Below are 18,603 nucleotides of genomic sequence, written 5' to 3'. Positions count from 1 at the left end.
AGATCATGAGAAATATTTCAGTCAAGCGTTTTGACCGGTAGTGTGTATATATATATATATATATATAGTACTGTGCAAAAGTCTTAGGCACATAAGATGCTTCACAAAAGTATTTGTCTTAAGATGGTTATTTATATCTTCAGTTTTAGTGTGTCAGTAGGAAATATACATTTTAGACTCCCAAACATTACTTTTGCAAATAGAATAGAATTGAAGAACAGGGAGCCCTGCAACAGATGGCATGGTCCCCACAGAGCCCCCCACTGAACACCCATTTGCTACAAAAATGTCTGTGATTATCCACTGGCTGGTGATTTTTTTAGATTTCACTCACCAGTGTTTGAGTGGTGTAGTGGTAGAGAAGATCAGCACGAGATCTTTCCACTGCATGCTGAGAGTAAAAGTTTTGACTCTGTGTAATGTGAGTCCAAAGACTAGATCCAAGCAAACCATTTGTTTTAATATCCTTTCTGTTCTCTACAGTCAGTTATTTATCAAAAACAACAAAAGAAACATTTAATACTAATCACACATAACATGGATGCTGTAAAGAAGCCATTCGACCAAACAAACACTAGTGTCAAAGTCCCTGTCACAGGTCTTAGAGACAGCACCATTTTAGCACTTGCTGTACATATCTAAGTAAATACTTGTAAATAGTACAAATTAGGCATGTAAACAACAAACATGTATCAATATACTGTATATATGGAATCTAATATATGCAATTTCAATACACCATATTTATTGATGTAATACATGGATTACATTTTAAAAAAGCTAAAATGTCACCAAAATGTTATTTAACTGTTATATAACAAGTTAGAAGGTCCCCTTTATAATGAATAACAGCATTAGCTGAAGGAGAATGTCTTTCATGCTGTATGCAAGCAAAACGGATGTTATAACTGAACTATACCCAAATTAACTGAAATTAAAACCGAAATCGAACCATGATATCGTGATGTATCATGATATATCGTATCGTGATGTGTATCGCAATACGTATTGTATCGTGACGTGGCTGGTGATACCCAGTCCTATTGCCTATGCAGCGAGTTTCAGTTACTGCCCCCTGGAGAAAACAGGTGGTCCTACAAGCTTGAATTGCTCATATCGAAGGAATATTCCCTATTACGGTCCGGGGACATGATTAATTGCATTAATTTTTTTAACACGTTATTTTTTATATAATTAATCGCACTGAATTAATGCGTTCAATCGGCAGCCGTAATATATTTGTATAATATATATTAAGTAGTAAAGTGACAAAAGAAATGTCTTATTTTAAACATTGATAAGATATTTTTAAGTGGTTGTAAAATGGAAGTTTTATATATATATATTTAAATAGTTTTTATAAACTATAATAACTACGAATTATTTAAAAAAAAATACATGCATGTAGATCACACATGATAAAACCAAATCTTTGTTACTTCTACAAAATACACAGAGAATAACAATATCTAACTGATTATACTATATTGGACTATATTCAGTAAACTTTATTTGGAGACTAAACTACAGAACTGCCCATGTCCTGATATGCACAAATGCATTTAAATACACTAGGTTAAAAAAACAAAAGTATGGTACTGTACAATCCAAGTAAAACATTAACCCAGACATGTACAAAATCACTTTCCTCAAGTGACTAACACAATTGGTATTTCACACACCCCTGTGCTAAGGACTCGTACTGTCATTTTAAAGAGCACCTATTATGGTTTTTAAACGTGCCTAATTTTGTTTTAAAGGTCTCATACAATAGATTTACATGCATCCAAGGTCAAAAAACACTTTAATTTGCTCATAATTTAAATTGCAGCATTACCTTTTTTTCCCAGTGTCAAAAACGATTCGTTCAATGATCCGTTCTAAAGGATTCATTCTAAACTCCTCCTTTCAGAGAGCCTACTCTGCTCTGATTGGTCAGATGTCCCAGTCTGTTGTGATTGGTCTACCGCTTAGTGTAGTGTTTGAGGGCGGGTCAAAGCTGATCGCGAGCAGCCAATGAAGACCAGAGGCGGGTTTTTTGTTACCAAATTACGTAGGTTAGTACAGAAAGTAAGTCTGGAATTACTAACGACTCGTTTCAGGTGTTCAGAATCGGTTCTTTCTTTTGGGAGTCAATAACTCCATTTGACGTGCACTTTGATTTTTGAAACTTTGCAGACTTTTTTACATTCACAAACAGCTATATAACACACTAAATGAAAGGTAATATTTGAAAAACCATAATAGGTGCTCTTTAAACGTTATTAACCATTCTTTTATTTTGTTCTAACCGGTAACCTTTTGGAAAGGAGGCTGTGGAACAGTTTTTGCTCAGAACGTCAGGATCAGTAAGAGCAGATGCAAATCCTCCTCTTTACAAGAATCAAACAGCATGACGAGGCAAAAACAGTTTGGATCTAGGACTTAAATAAATCATAGGCCCTAATTAAAATATTGATTTTTATAATGTTTTTCTTTTCTATCTATTCACATTTGTACATAAGTCTGACCCACTATTTGTATACATTGATTTGGTGGCAGTAAACAAACATTTTGAAATAGTTATAGTTGGTGACATGGAATTTCATGCATTGTCATGTACTAAATCTAAATCTATTTTAAGCAGCATGAAAAACTCAACAGCAGTGGTGACTACTTGTCTTAGCGCCTATAGTAGCCTAACATGTATATTTGAGCCTAAAATAATGATGTTGGAAAGAAAAAGTTTATGGACATGTTATTTCTCATCTTCCCAGCTATAGGGCACCATTTACAGTATATATGTTTTGTTTGTTTGTTTTTTTGTGCTTCCTCGCATGTCATATTAAAGCAAAGCTTGAGACATAAATTGCAAAGACTGTGTTCTCAGTGATCTCTCTACAAGGGGGCCCTTACGAGTCCTAATTTTTTGTCATGGTCATCTGGTCACCCTAATTTCTTGTTGTTGTTGTTGTTGTTTTTTTTTTTACTAGTTGAAATTCCATTTTTTTATATCAATAATTAACATTTTAATTCTTGTTAATTGAGAATTACCCACATTTCATCAGAAATACAATCGGACTATTGCATCAGCACATCTGTTTGAGACATTTGATAATGTATGTTTCTTGTGTTTGTTTTAAATGCCACTATATTAGTGCTGACATTTTTTGTAAATACCACACATAAAATACCCTCATGGCATACTACCCAACAGATATCACAGTGTCCTGAGAAATCACACCTGTCTCCGTGACAGCTCGGCTCTTTTTTTTCGGGTTTGCTGACATGTATTTAGAGTGCAGGTTAAATACATGGTTGTTAAAGTGAACAAATTAAATTCTGCCAGAAGGGCTTTAAGGAATTCTGCCTTTGTTGTTCCTCCTGCTCACCACCAGAGGGCTCCATCACCTGGGTATTGACTTTAACTCTCTGGCCTCCATTTCCCATAATCCCTGTACCTGTCACTGATTACCTGCTCAGCTGTTTCTCATTTACTCAGCTATTTAAGTCTCACTCTCACTCTCTATCATTGCAAGCCTTGTTTTGCCCTGGCTGACATTTCTAAGCGGTCTCTGAGGTTTTGCATTATCTGTGTATGATCCTGGACTGTTTACCCTGTTTTGACCCGTTGCTGCCTGCCTACTACTACTGCCTTGTGTAGGTGTAACGGGTTGTTTAGATCAGTTTTACTATCAGAAATATTTAAATCAAATAATAGAATTTAACTCATGAAATTCTATCCTCGGGGCACCACTCTTTGACAAGAGAAAAATGATAGCAAGTTACTGATCGAGACTCATAAAAAAACATCTACCCTGAAGGTTGAGTATTTTAAATATTAATCAACATAATCAAAAAGAGGAGGAACTAGTTAAATCATTGCCATACAAATTTAATAGTATTCTAATTAGAGTTAGTTTCTAACACCAATAAAATAACAATACTCTGAGGTAACATGGGAGTTCTTGACGTGGCAGAGGTTGGCTTCAATACAATATTCAAGCAAAAACAACCAGGAGTACTTATTATAATATAACAAGATTTATTGTAATGAAGCAGTAATGAACACAGCCAATACTATCTGAATATAACCAAAACATAAGAAAATCCTAAATTAACAGTGGAGCTATATGCTAGTGTGTGTGTGTGTGTGTGTCTAGATGCAGTAACAAAGGAACCAAAATGGAGGTCTAGATTTAAAATGGACGACTCGATCCATAATAGAAGACTCAATACAAAATAGAGGACTAGGTCATTTGAGTGTGTAAGAAAAGGGGAAAAGGAAAGATGGCTGGATCAGTTCCAGAGCGGTGGAGCTGATACCACGTGAGGGTGGAAATGAGCAGACACACAAAGGAACTGACGGAACAGGTGGGAGAATTTGGTACCTCAGCCTGAGTCGGACATAAACCGTGGCGCCGCTCACTCGGTGAATATCAGTGAGAGAGAGAGAGCAAAAAGTTGCATGCAATCTAATTGAGGGTAACAGCGGGACTGAATTACTAGTTCAGGTCACTCAACAAAACAAACTTCACCCAAAAATGAAAATCTCCCAACTCAAAACAGCAAACAGTGAGCAGAGTTCAACATACAAAATATACTTAAAACATCAGCATTTAGAATCAAACATAAGATTTAGTTGCGCAAGAAAATCACAATTTAATCTGTAAGATTAATGACTAATGTCTTTGAAGTCCATCCTGGATTAACTGCAGAAGTTCACATAGATGCATTGTCCTTGTTAGTTGGCTGATGAAGGGTTTTGTTGGCAATTAATTGATAGTCTATGTATTCCATTATAAGAGTGTAGTCCATCATTAGACCGAGGTAACACAGGCAGAGAACAGTGAGGTGCATCGCAGTTCAACCGGCAGGTCATTTCTGTGAGGTCTATCCTAAATCCAAGGTTCAGGCAATGGCATATGATCTATCCTATGTCTTATGGTTGGAGTTGGCATCAGTTCATCCTCTGAAGTCCATCGTAATAGACTAAATTGATGTTTGACTGGCACTGGCTGCTATAAGTCATCATCACACAGAGACACGTAGCAGTGGAGTCCAACACAAAGCAGGAATGGAGCTGGATCCAGCCGGTTCTGGTGACCTCAGGATAGGAGTCCCGAGGTTGAGACAGGGAAACAAACAGAATAATATTAGCATAGATGCCATTCAATTTATTGCAGAGTTATAGATCATGATCAATGTTTCTGGTTTCTGGTTCTGGCAGACCTAACTAAAGCAGCCTAATCGTGAGTTGAAGGATAAATTAGATGTTTGCCTGGCTAAATAGATGAGTCTTTAGTCTAGACTTAAACTGAGTGAGTGTGTCTGCGTCCCGAACAGTGTTAGGGAGACTATTTCATAGTTTAGGAGCCAAATATGAAAAGGATCTACCTCCTTTTGTGGATTTTGATATTCTAGGAACTATTAACAGGCCAGAATTTTGCGATTGTAATGAACGTGATGGAATATAACGTTGTAGAAGATCACTTAAGTACAGCAGAGTTAGACCATTCAAAGCTTTTTGTTAACCGAATTTTACAATTATTATGAAATTTAACAGGTAGCCAATGTAACGATGATAAAATGGGGAAAATACGATCATATTTCTTGGTTCTAGTCAGCACTCTGGCTGCTGCATTTTGAACCAATTGAAGTTTATTTATTGACCTTGCTGGACATCATCCCAGTAATGCATTACAATAATCTAGTCTTGAGGTCAAGAAAGCATGAATTCGTTTTTCGGCATCAGCAACAGAGAGCATGTGTCATAATTTAGCAATATTTCTTAGGTGGAAGAATGCTGTTCTACAAACATTGGTAATTTGATTTTCCAAGGACAGATTGGTATCAAACATAACACCTAAGTTCTTCACTGTTGAAGACGATATAACAGTACATTCATCGAGAGTCAAATTATATTTTAGTGGCTTGTTTTTAGAGGTTTTTGGCCCAATAATTAATATCTCTGTTTTGTCGGAATTGAGTAGAAGGAAATTTCTGGCCATCCAATCTTTTATTTCATTGATACACTCTGCCAATTTGGAGAACTGTGAAATTTCATCAGGTTTTGAAGTATAAAGTTGGGTATCGTCGGCATAACAGTGGAAACCTATTCCACGATTCCTGATAATATCTCCCAGGGGAAGCATATACGAGGAGAAAAGCAGAGGCCCTAAATCTGATCCTTGTGGCACTCCATACTTTTGTTTGGTTTGACAATTCCTCATTTACATAGACAAAGTGGTAGTGGTCTGCTAAATAGGACCTAATCTATGCTAATGCAAGTCCACAAATGCCAACATAATTCTCTAGACTATTCAAGAGAATGTTGTAATCTATGGTGTCGAAGGCAGCACTAAGATCTAAAAGCACTAGAATAGAAATGCTGCCGCGATCAGATGATAAGAGCAAGTCATTTGTAACTCTGATAAGTGCAGTCTCTTAAGTGCAGTCTCGAAATTAACATAGTTGTGAGGATACTACCTTTTCCTAGTATTTTTGACATAAACGGGAGATTTGAAATCAGTCTATAATTAGCCAGTTCTCCAGAATTAAGTTGTGGCTTCTTAAGCGGTTTGATAACTGCCATTTGAAAGTTTCTTGGGACATGTCCTTATCCAGGAGTTAATAATATTAAGAAGAGGTTCTGAGATTACAGGGAATACCTCTTTTAAGAGCTTACTTGGTATTGGATCTAACATACATGTTGTGGCTTTTGATGTTTTGATAAATTTTGTTAGCTTTTCATGACCTATGACAGCGAAGGATTGAAGTTGCACGTGAGAAAAATTATGAGACACTGTTTTCTGAGGTACTGTGACAGATTATTGCATAATTCCAATTTTATTTCTGATTATTTCAATTTTATCAGTAAAGAAATTCATGAAGTCATTATTCGTGTGCTGCAACAGAATATCTGGTTCAGCTGAGGCTTTATTCCTAACCAATTTAGCCACTATACTGAATAAACACTTAGGATTGTTGTGGTTATTTTCTATGAGTTTGCTAAAATATGCTGACCTGGCAGCTTTTAGTTACTTTAAGTTAATTCAAGCTTTTAGCTTTTTAGCTACAGACACTATCCTTCCATGCACCGCGAAATACCTCTAATTTTGTATTCTTCCACTTGCGCTCCATTTTCCGAGCTGCTCTCTTGAGAGCATGAGTGTGATCATTGTACCATGGTGCAGGGATTTTTCTTTAATTTTCTTTAATCGAAGGGGGCTACACTTTCAAGAGTGCTAGAGAAGACTGTATTTATATTTTCTCTTATTTCATTAAGTTATTCTAGGCTTTGGGGCTTACTGAGTGAATGAGATAGATCTGGAAGATTATTAATGAAGCTATCTTTAGTGGTTGAAAGAATAGGTCTACCTGAATGATAGCATGGTGTAGATTGAGTAACATTAGCTGATCGCAGCATACAAGAGATGAGGTAATGATCTGAGATGTCATCGCTCTGCGGTAGAATTTCTATAGAATCAATATCAACTCCATATGACAGAATTAAATCTAGTGTATGATTATGGCAATGAGTTGGTCCTGTCACATTTTGTCTGACTCCAAGAGACTTGAGAATATCGATAAAAGCTAATCCCAATTTGTCATTTTCATTATCTATGTTAATGCTGAAGTCATCAACAATTAAAACTCTATCTACAGTAACTACAAGATCTGAAAAAAATTAGCAAATTCACCAAGGAAATCAGAATAAGGCCCAAGTGATCTATATACTGTATATAGTATTAATTGATATACTATATACGACAGAGTTTTTTTTATTTATATCTGACGGTGTCACATTAAGCATTATTAAGCATTAACTTATATCCTGTCCTCAGAGTAACACCTAAAACTTCACTGTAAATTGTAGCAACACCTCCTCCTCGACCCTTCAGACGAGGATCATGTTTATAACAATAACTTGGGGAAGTACATTCATTTAAACTAATATATTCATCCGGTTTTAGCAAGGTTTCAGTCAAACAGAGCACATCCAAACTATGAGCTGTAATAATTTCATTTACAATTAGTGCTTTGGTAGAAAGAGATCTAATGTTTAGTAGCCCGCAGTTTTGCGGGCTACTAAAATGCATGCAGTTTTATCGCAATAAAAATAGAAAACGGATGCACATGGAAAATGCATGCAGTTCAATCGCGATAAGAGAATAATGCGGGGGAAAACCCACATTAACAAATCCAATCAAATCACTTTTATTGTCACACAACCATATACACAAGTGCTATAGTGTGTGAAATTCTTGAGTGCAGTTCCGAGCAACATAGCAGTCGTGACAGTGATGAGACATATACCAATTTACAATAAACATCAGATTAACACAACACAATTTAAAGTCTAATATACACATAATTACACACAACACAATATACAAATAATAACATACACTGTACATTATACAATACACACAATATAGAATACACATTATACAATAAAAAATAGTATATATAGTATATATAGAATATACAGTAGGTTGTATTGTACTGTATTGACATTCAGGCTGTCGGTTGATAGTAAGTTGTTAAGAGAGAATATAATATAATAATAATATAATTTATGACAGTCCGGTGTGAGATATAAGAGTAAGGGTAATAAAGTGCAGTGCTGATGTATTTGATCATGGGAGATCAAGAGTTCAAAAGTCTGATTGCTTGAGGGAAGAAGCTATCATGAAGTCGGCTGGTGTGGGTCCTGATGCTGCGATACCGCCTGCCTGATGGTAGCAGTGAGAACAGCCCATGGCTCGAGTGGCTGGAGTCTCTGATGATCCTCCGAGCTTTTTTCACACACCGCCTGGTATATATGTCCTGGAAGGAGGGAAGCTCACCTCCGATGATGTGTCTGGCAGTTCGCACCACCCTTTACATTATGTCTAAGGATGATGTCATTTCAATTACAGTCATTTAACTTTTTGAGGCATGGGAAATTTCCTTCTCTTAATCATTTCCACTTTTATTTTCCCTTTACTTACGTCAGTGACGATGCAAACAGTTGCTGTCAGCATAGTGGTGATTAAACATTTTGTGTCAATACTTCATTAGATAGCAAAGGGCAACAAATCTAATGGAACAAAAGACAAAACCACAGTGGCTAATGACAACACAAACTGTATTTTAGGATAAGTTGAAGGCAGAAGTCAAAATGGGAGTTTTGTGGCTTTTAGTCCATGTTTAGTAGCTTTGAGGCCATATTAGTGTACTCCTTAAAATTCTCTAAAATGATCTTTTATCTGTCTCAGACTAAAAATTTTGATGACTAATCTTTCTTTTGTTTGAAAATGCATTGATTGTGCGACGTTTACACCTCTCAGCCACACTTGAACGGCATTTTTCTACCAAAAATGGAGACTTTCAGAAAATGTTCTCAATACGGCATACTTTCTTAAATGATAACATTAGGAAACTAAAAAGTGTTTTCAAAGAATACAGATTATTATTGTGGACATGACATAGGTGTTTTACATGTGAAAAATCACTGCTGTTATTCTCACTGTGAATGGCAGACTGTTAAGCAAAGCACGGACACAAAATAGCCTACATTATTTCCCTTCACTCTTTACATATGCTTTAGCAAGAAAAAAAAGCTCAAGACATAAAGATGATTAGAATACCGGGATGCTATTTCCAATCATGAAAGTGCAGCTCCGATCTACTTGAATGGGGAAAGACAGAAATCTCCAAAACGGTTGGTCAAGATTACGATCAAAGAACATATTTCAAATTGGCAGTAAAATCTGACAACACTGTTATCATAAACTGTGCTTTTTTTTTTTTTTTACCTCAGATTACGCTAAAAAATTTAATTTTCCCATCTTTTATAGCTAATCCACATGCGCATTCCTGAGTTGTAACAGGCTCTTTTACCTGTAAGGCGGGACTTCCTTTCTACATCCGTTGGCCATTCCAGTTTCACCCATTCATTTTAAAGGTGCACTCAATAATGTTTTTCTCATTGAAAAAGGTTTTCTCAACAAAAAACTCCTAAAGATGTAAATTGTAATTTTGCAATATATGTAGGAAATCATGACCACTCGCATTAAAATGAAGATTCCAGTCATATCAGTAACCTTATAAAAGCTGTTTTATTCTACATGGAGAGGGTCCGCACATGGGGGCTGCCATGTTAGAATCACATGACCAGCTGAATACTACTCACTTAATCTCAGTAACCGTCCTGTTAATTGACACTTTCACTCATTGATTAAAGTAATCATGACTGACTGTGAATACTACATTTCTACAATGGCATCTGAAACTGAAAACTGTTGATTTTAAATGATGCTGCATCCAAGCCGCTAGGTGTCAGTATAAGTCCAAGATGACACAAAGAAAAAAGTTACTGAGTGCACCTTTAATAGAAGTGGCCCGTCTCTGCTAAATAGTCTGAAATAATCAGTTTAGCCTCCTATCTAATATGAGGTCATAAAACTGCATTCAATAATTCTAGAAGAATTGGAAAAAACAAATGTTGCTTGAAATGCCATTTCAACTACCCAGCTGCTTGACAGTAACTCTACATATGTATTGGTGTTTAAGAATAGCTCAATTTATTTGTGGTAGACACTATTCTATTATTTCAGTAAAATGGGTTTATATTTAAAATTATAATGGATTAGCTAAATTGAGGTGAGCTCGTTATCACTACATGTCAAAATTTTGTATAGCAACAGCAACACTTTAGTGTAATTCAACTCGTGTCTATTTTACAAAACCAGAGCATTGTGCCATTGTTGCCATTTGTCTAACTTTTAGTGTGATGGGGTGAGTGGATTTTTGAATCATGAGTCAAAACAGTAACTTACTGAAAAGTTACAAAAAACACCTGAAAGAGTGATTTCCCCTTGAACTATGAATGTTTTCTATAGCTTCTTTGTGTCCACACCCCCACTTTAACACAATGTGAGTTTGAACTCCAACTCAAGACAGTAGTTTTTCTGGGGGCAACCCCATGAGGATCTGCTTAAATCAGAACAAAATGATGATGAAATTTACGGGATCCATCCTATAGAGCGCTGGTAGAATGAGTCAGCTCATGCACTGAAGGGCACTAAAGGGCTCAGAACATGACACAATCATGCAAATCACTTCTATTTCTAGTATCACTTGCTTGGCCAATCGGCATGTGAGAAACTTTCAGTTTTGTTAGCTGAAATTGACATCATACTAGATCAAGCTTTATATAAGACAAATAAGACCAAATAAATTATATGAAAATGTAAGGTACTATAAATATACCATTCATATCAAGCTAAGTACAACACAAACAAATGATCAAATAATTAATATACTGAAAATACCACAAACCCATAAACGGATACACTTAATCATTTTCAGCTAATCAGCACGTCAGTAAATATGGGTATACATTTATATATGAGAGAAGTAACACACTACACATGATTCAAGATATCAATGTACTCTTCATATTATAGTATTATATATATAAAACTATAATACGAAGAGTAAATAGTAGAGTAGATATACATTATATACATTCATATAAATAGATAGATATCTATAGATAGACAGATAGACAGATCGCATATATTAATATAAATACTGTATATATATATATATTACACACACACTAATATATATTGTATAATATACTATATACTATTTTTAAGCATTCTTTAAATGCACTCTATAGAATATATGTTATAATTATAGAATAATGTGTTTAAAGTTAAAAGTGCAGACAACTATAACAAAAAAGGCAGGTATAGTTGATAGGTTTTTTATCATTAAGACTGATGACTTGTTTTTACAAAAAAAAAAAAAAAAAAAAAAAACACTGGCAGCTGTGGTTGTCAGAATAATTATGCAGAAAATACAGTAAAAATGTAAACAACTTTACCGAACAACCTGTAAATTTTAGTTTAAAACTGTTGTTTTACGGTATATTTTATGGTGCAGTACCGTCGTTTATATTATTAAATGATAAACTTAATATATTAACCTTCTGAAACTGTAAAAATCTGCTTTTCACTTTATAATGTATAGTTAATCACCGTAGTAATTACAGAAGGGCACATGATGACATGAACTTCATCAATATTGGCTCTTCCAGGAGCAATGACCAAAAAACATGTAGAGACAGTGTTCAGTGTCACTCACACTTAACACCATCAGAGTAACACATGAAATGATGCACTAAACATGAACTAAACTACATCAAATATAACACAGAACACCCCAAAGTACATACCTGATATTAAAAATAAGAAGAAACATAACTATTCCCATAAAATATAATGAAATGTGATGGGTCACGCAGGGAATTCTTGGAACGCCCGATTATTGTTTTTTTTAACCGTACTTTTAACAATAATTTACCGTAAAAACTACATGTACTCTCTTTTTAAATATAATATAAATTTTAACCATTAATTATATGGGAAAATCATACTTTTTACATCTAAACATTTTACCGTAAAACTATATGTATTGTCTTTTTAAATATATATTCAAAAAATTACGTATATTTTACGGTAACTACTCATGAACCAATTTATGTTTTTACTGTAGCATTTATACAGTCTTTTACTGTTAAAATGATGGACATTTTTTACAGTGTACAGCCTCAAAACTTTTCTGGAATGCACCAGAGTTGACAGTCTGACAGTTCATCTTTGGAACTTTTCCTGATGTACATAAATGACTCATCGTATTTAGTCAAACTGTACACCAAAATTAAGCAAACTTGGAATTCCCTCTCCACTCCACAGGACAAGATCAACAGCTGTTTATCAGAAATTCTAAAAAGTAGGGTACAATGGGGCTAATGGCTTTATTTTCTCCCAAAACACTAAACAGCAACAAAAACTACCACAGTACTTACCTGTTTGTCACTAAGCACTGCAAAATATTGCTGATCCATGAAATCATTGCATACAGTGTCTAAAGACTGATTTTGATGTAATTTGATCTAATATTTAATATAAACATTTATGAGGGGCCTGGGTAGCTAAGCGAGTTTTGACGCTGACTACCACCCCTGGAGTCGTGAGTTCAAATCCAGGGTGTGCCGAGTGACTCCAGCCAGGTCTCCTAAGCAACCAAATTGGTCCGGTTACTAGGGAGGGTAGAGACACATGAGGTAACCTCCTCATGGTTGCTATAATGTGGTTCTCGCTCTCAATGGGGTGTGTGGTAAGTTGTGCGTGGATCGCGGAGAGTAGCATGAGCCTCCACATGCTGTGAGTCTCTGCAGTGTCATGCACAGCGAGCCATGTGATAAGATGCGCGGATTGACGGTCTCAGAAGCAGAGGCAACTGAGACTTGTCCTCCACCACCCGGATTGAGGTGAGTAACCGTGCCACCACGAGGACCTACTAAGTAGTGGGAATTGGGCATTCCAAAAATTGGGAGAAAGAAAAGAGGATAATATATATAAACATTTATGTAGCTAATGAGAATCCCTGAAACTATCACATTTATTTTCAGACAAAATACTTACTTGTCATTTTCAGTTTTGTTCAAAGTGATTGAATTAAAAGTTTTTAACTTTTATAAGTTATGTCCAATAAGTGAAAGGACAGTTTATGGCAAATAAAACACACTGTTTTCCTAAGTTGGGAAAATAGATTTGTTCTGAAAAATGTTTAAAGTGGGCTCACATTGGCTGATCCAATCACAATGGAGATTAATTTGTTTATAGAATACTTAAGATGTTATGAAATGCCAAATGTGATTGAAAGTAATAGAAAATATTGCACCGTTTTTTGAAGAAGTTATTTTGAATAAGTATTATCTTAATTTGTTCCTCAAAAAAGCATCTTGCTGTCTCAAAGGTATTTACCTAAGTTGACAGACTTTGCCCCATAACTATTGTCCCTATATTTACACCATATCACTATAACTCCTCTGGGAGTTTTTTATCCCAAATGTGGGGTAAAAGTCTTCCTCGTCATTTTTGTTTTTAAATAACCTTTCGTTATTATTTCTTTTCACACAAATTATGTTGCACCATCAATATTCAATAAAAATAAATATATATTTTTTAATCTTGATACACTTTGTGACCAGAAAAAAAGCACATTTTCTTTAAAGGTGCACTCAGTAATATTTTCCTCATTAAAAATGTTTAACTCCTAAAGACATGAATTGGCTCTTTTACCTGTAAGGCGGGACTTCCTTTCTACATCCGTTGGCCATTCCAAATTCTCCCATTCATTTTAAAGGTGCACTCAGTAATGTTTTTCTCATTAAAAAAAGTTCTCAATAAAAAACTCATAAAGACGTGAATTGTAATTTTGCTATATATGTAGGAAATCATGAGCACTCACATTAAAATGAAGATTGCAGTCATATCAGTAACCTTATAAAAGCTGTTTTATTCCACATGGAGAGGGTCCGCACATGGGGGCTGCCATGTTAGAATCACATGACCAGCCGAATACTACTCGCTTAATCTCAGTAACCGTCCTGTTAATTGACACTTTCACTCATTGATTAAAATAATAATGGCTGACTGTGTATACTACATTTCTACAATGGCATCTGAAAATGAAAACTATTGAATTTGAATGATGCTTCATCCAGGCCATTAGGTGTCAGTGTAAGTTCAAGACGATATATTCAACAAATTACTGAGTGCACCTTTAAGGTGCGCCTTTTGCTCCTGTGTACCTTATGTCATAAAGAAATGTATTATCCTCAGCCATTCCGGTTTTGTTTTCCTTTTTTGCCTTTCCTGGCCTGACAGTTTTACTTTGTTTAGTTGTTTTTTTTAAATTTTTTATCACTCACTTAAGTACACTTTCATTATTCAACAGTTAGGGAATGTCTTAAAGCATAATGAAGTAATAAATGCTTAAAGATAGTCTCTAAATGAATAATGGTTAGTTTAAGAATCCAGTAATCAAGATAATACTGAGCAGTCCATTTCACTTGCTTTGATAGTCAATAAGTGGTATTTATAAATTGAGAATTGATAAGTGTATTGATTTTGATGGGGGAAAATGTGTGGGAAACACGTTGTACAGTAAATATATGAGTAAGTATCTGACAGGATAATATGAATATTCTTTTATGTTCTGCAGAAGAAAATAAGTCACACACATCTGGGATGGCATGAGGGTGAGTAAATGATGAGAGCGTTTAAATTTTTAGGTGAACTATCCCTTTAAGTCTTGTGGCTATACTTTTGAAACTGCACATTTTAATGTTGGATGGTTTACTGTAATTCCAATGTAAGTGGTTTAATGTAATTGTGATTTTTTTCTGTTTTTAATAAGAGTGACAAGTGGAAATTATTTTCTGTGTAAATCAACATTATGCCACAAATGCTGTCGATTGAGCTCAACTTGTATCAAACCCGGAACACCTCTTAAATGAATTTGCTAATAAAATAATGTTTTAATGAACAATTGTGTCCTTAATATTTTTTATTATGTAGTAAAAATGTTATTAAACAATAAGGCATTCAAGACCATGCTATATTATGAATATAGGCATGACTAATTTATATATTCTGAATACACTCACCGACCACTTTATTAGGTACACCTGTACACCTACTTACTCATGCGATTATCTAATCATCGTGTGGCAGCAGTGCAATGCATAGAATCATGCAGATACGGGTCAGGAGCTTCAGTTAATGTTTACATCAACCATCAGAATGGGGAAAAAATGTGATCTCAGTGATTTTGACCATGGCATGATTGTTGGTGCCAGACAGGCTGGTTTGAGTATTTCTGTAACTGCTGATCTCCTGGGATTTTCACACACAACAGTCTCTAGAATTTACTCTGAATGGTGCCAAAAACAAAAAGCAGTTCTGCGGATGGAAACACTTTGTAGGGGCTTTCTTGATCCTTTTCTATGCCAAACTTAAGCCACCCACTTGGTGCAGAAGGTTGAGGGTTTTAATGATGCACATACTCCAATAACAATATCCAAACTTTAGTCATTGATGATAAATGAAATAATTTATTTTCCAAATAAATATAAAGTTCAAAATACACTTATGGACATGTGATTGAAAAGCTGTATGCTCTCCTACCGTCACACACTTCCTTTTCCTATCCCACTCCCCCTCATATACCAGGATGATACCGAAATAAAAGTCATCAATCCATAAATTCAACAAAACCATACAAAAATCTATAAATCAATTCAACAATTCAATTTAACAATTCATAACCAACCCAACATTTAATTATCTTTACATTTAATTTCTTACAAACTTAAATGGCTCTTACACGCCTTGTTAATGAGAGAAGTCGACGGAGAACCTTGAGGCGAATCGGCTACAACAGCAGAAGAGCATGTCGTGTTCCACTTCTGTCAACCAAGAACAGAAAGCTGAGGCTGCAGTGGGTCTACCATCTTGTGTATCTCAGCAGAAATCCAGATTCATCAGACCAGGCTATGTATTTCCAGTCTTTAACTGTTCAGTTTTGGTGAACCTGTGCACACTGCAGCCTCAGTTTCCTGTTCTTGGCTGACAGAAGCCTGAAAATTTGCTTTCAGTATCACATTATTAGAAAGAGTGACAAAAGTTTAAAAGGACCAAAAGTCATAAAGTCTGCTATGTTGTGGCTCACAACCACAAAACTTCCTGTGACAGATTAGTTTGGTTATAAAGGCACAGAATTCTACTTGGCTTAATGCAAGCTTTACTAAATTTAGAGTCAGTCAAACATCTCTGACACAAATCTGCCACAAGAGTGTGATGATATTGATTTTAACGAAACTGATTACTGAATGCTAAAATAACAAAATGGAGATCGCTAAAATGCGTGAGAATCACATTCTTTTTCGTACAACGCAACATTTCATTTGTATTGTTATTTTCATTATCTGGGTCGCTATGGTTATTCACCAGTGCTTAACCCACCTCTGGTGGTCTGGAATCCACAGAACCACATATACGTAACTTGCGGTTTAATGACAGCAATTGGCATGGTAACAACGTTTTGGTACCAATAACAAAACTGTTCTTTTTGCTGTAAGTGACTTTTTTTAAAATGAAATGACATGCAGAAAACACCTCTATTACAATCAGATGTCCCTGAAATAGGTGCCATGAAATATCACACCTGTCTCTGTAACAGCCCTTGGCTGGTTAAACAGAGGGGAAAAAAGATGTCCACGGTCAGACCATTTGTTTAGCCAATCAGAAGTCTTTCTGACTGTCAATCATTGTGCATGTTCACAGGGCAGCATATTCAGTGTGTGTTTGTATAATTAAGCAATAAGGCATGAGAGGCTGTGCTATATTGTAAACATAGTCACAGCTAAAGGGTGTTGTTAGGCACGACGCGAAGCAGATAAGCATCCAGGACCGAAACTATTCGTTTTATATAGCGCAACAGTGCCCGCCCACTTTTTCAGCCGTCTGGGTCCCTCAAGTTTCCCCATTCATTTCTTCCATAGACTTTTAAATAATAATGAAAGAGTTGTGAGCCAACCAGCTCTGTGGTGAATCACAACATCACAAACTTTGTTTTGAGGAAAAAAGTATTTGAAAATCAGACATAAAGACAAAGGTACAAGGCTGTGTACTTATCGTCTTTCATGAGGGTACAATCCCATGAAGCACTGCGAATGATGTCATTGAATAAAAAAAACGATGTGAATAAAACTATTGATTTTGTTGATTGTAAGTATAGAAACAATATATTTGACTTTTGTTGCAAAATATTCCGATATGTACAAATATATAAGTAGTTTAAGGGTGAAGGGAGACCGACTTGATTACATCATTCACAGCTTGTCATGGGAGTGGGCGATCGCTCCGAGGCACATTTTGCAGGTTTCATTGGATGCAGTTCTCTGATTGGTGGATCTTTCTTTGCTGTACCATGGATAATGCAGCTGTTTACCATGAATTCCGCTCTCAAACAATTTGAAATAATGCAGATGGATGGCTTCAACGGAAGCATATACCATCGATGGACAACCTCACAGCTCACAGTAGGTCTGTCTTTAAAGGTTAATAATTTATTGTTGAAAAATTAGTTTATGGGATAAATGAATGGGATTTTTACTTCTGGAACCAGACTGTATTGAGCAGAACAGTGCCGCCCACTTTTACAGCTGTTTGGTTTCCGAAAATATTTTTCCCATAAATTTTTTCCATAGGCTTTTCATAAAATCCTTTATAAAGGAGTTCAAAGCCACGAATCAAACAAACCTGCATGCTCTGAGGTTAATCACAACATTAAAAACAAATTATTAGAAAATCGGAACAAAAAGACGAAGGTACAAAACTGTGTTCCACTTTTCTTTTACAAAGGCACAAACTACAATCTCATGAAGCATTGCAAATGAAGTTTGCTGCAAAATATTCAGATATATGTATATATATTTGTAGTTTGACGGTGTAGGGTGACCGACTCAATTGCGTCATTGATTGGCAGGCTTTGTTGGCTGCAGTTCTCTGATTGGTGGATCTCTCTGCTGTATCATGGGTAATGTAGTTGTTCACCACGAATTCGATTTTTAAACAATGAAATTAAAATAACGCAGACTGATGGCTTCAATGGAAGCATATACCATCGATGGACAACCTCGTAGCTCACGGTGGTTTGTCTTTAAAGGTTTATAAGTTATCGTTGAAAATAAATTTGTCTATGAGATAAATGGGA

This window comes from Myxocyprinus asiaticus, chromosome 21, assembly GCF_019703515.2.
Source record: "Myxocyprinus asiaticus isolate MX2 ecotype Aquarium Trade chromosome 21, UBuf_Myxa_2, whole genome shotgun sequence".
NCBI lineage: Eukaryota > Metazoa > Chordata > Actinopteri > Cypriniformes > Catostomidae > Myxocyprinus > Myxocyprinus asiaticus.
This window is presented reverse-complemented; position numbering follows the sequence as displayed.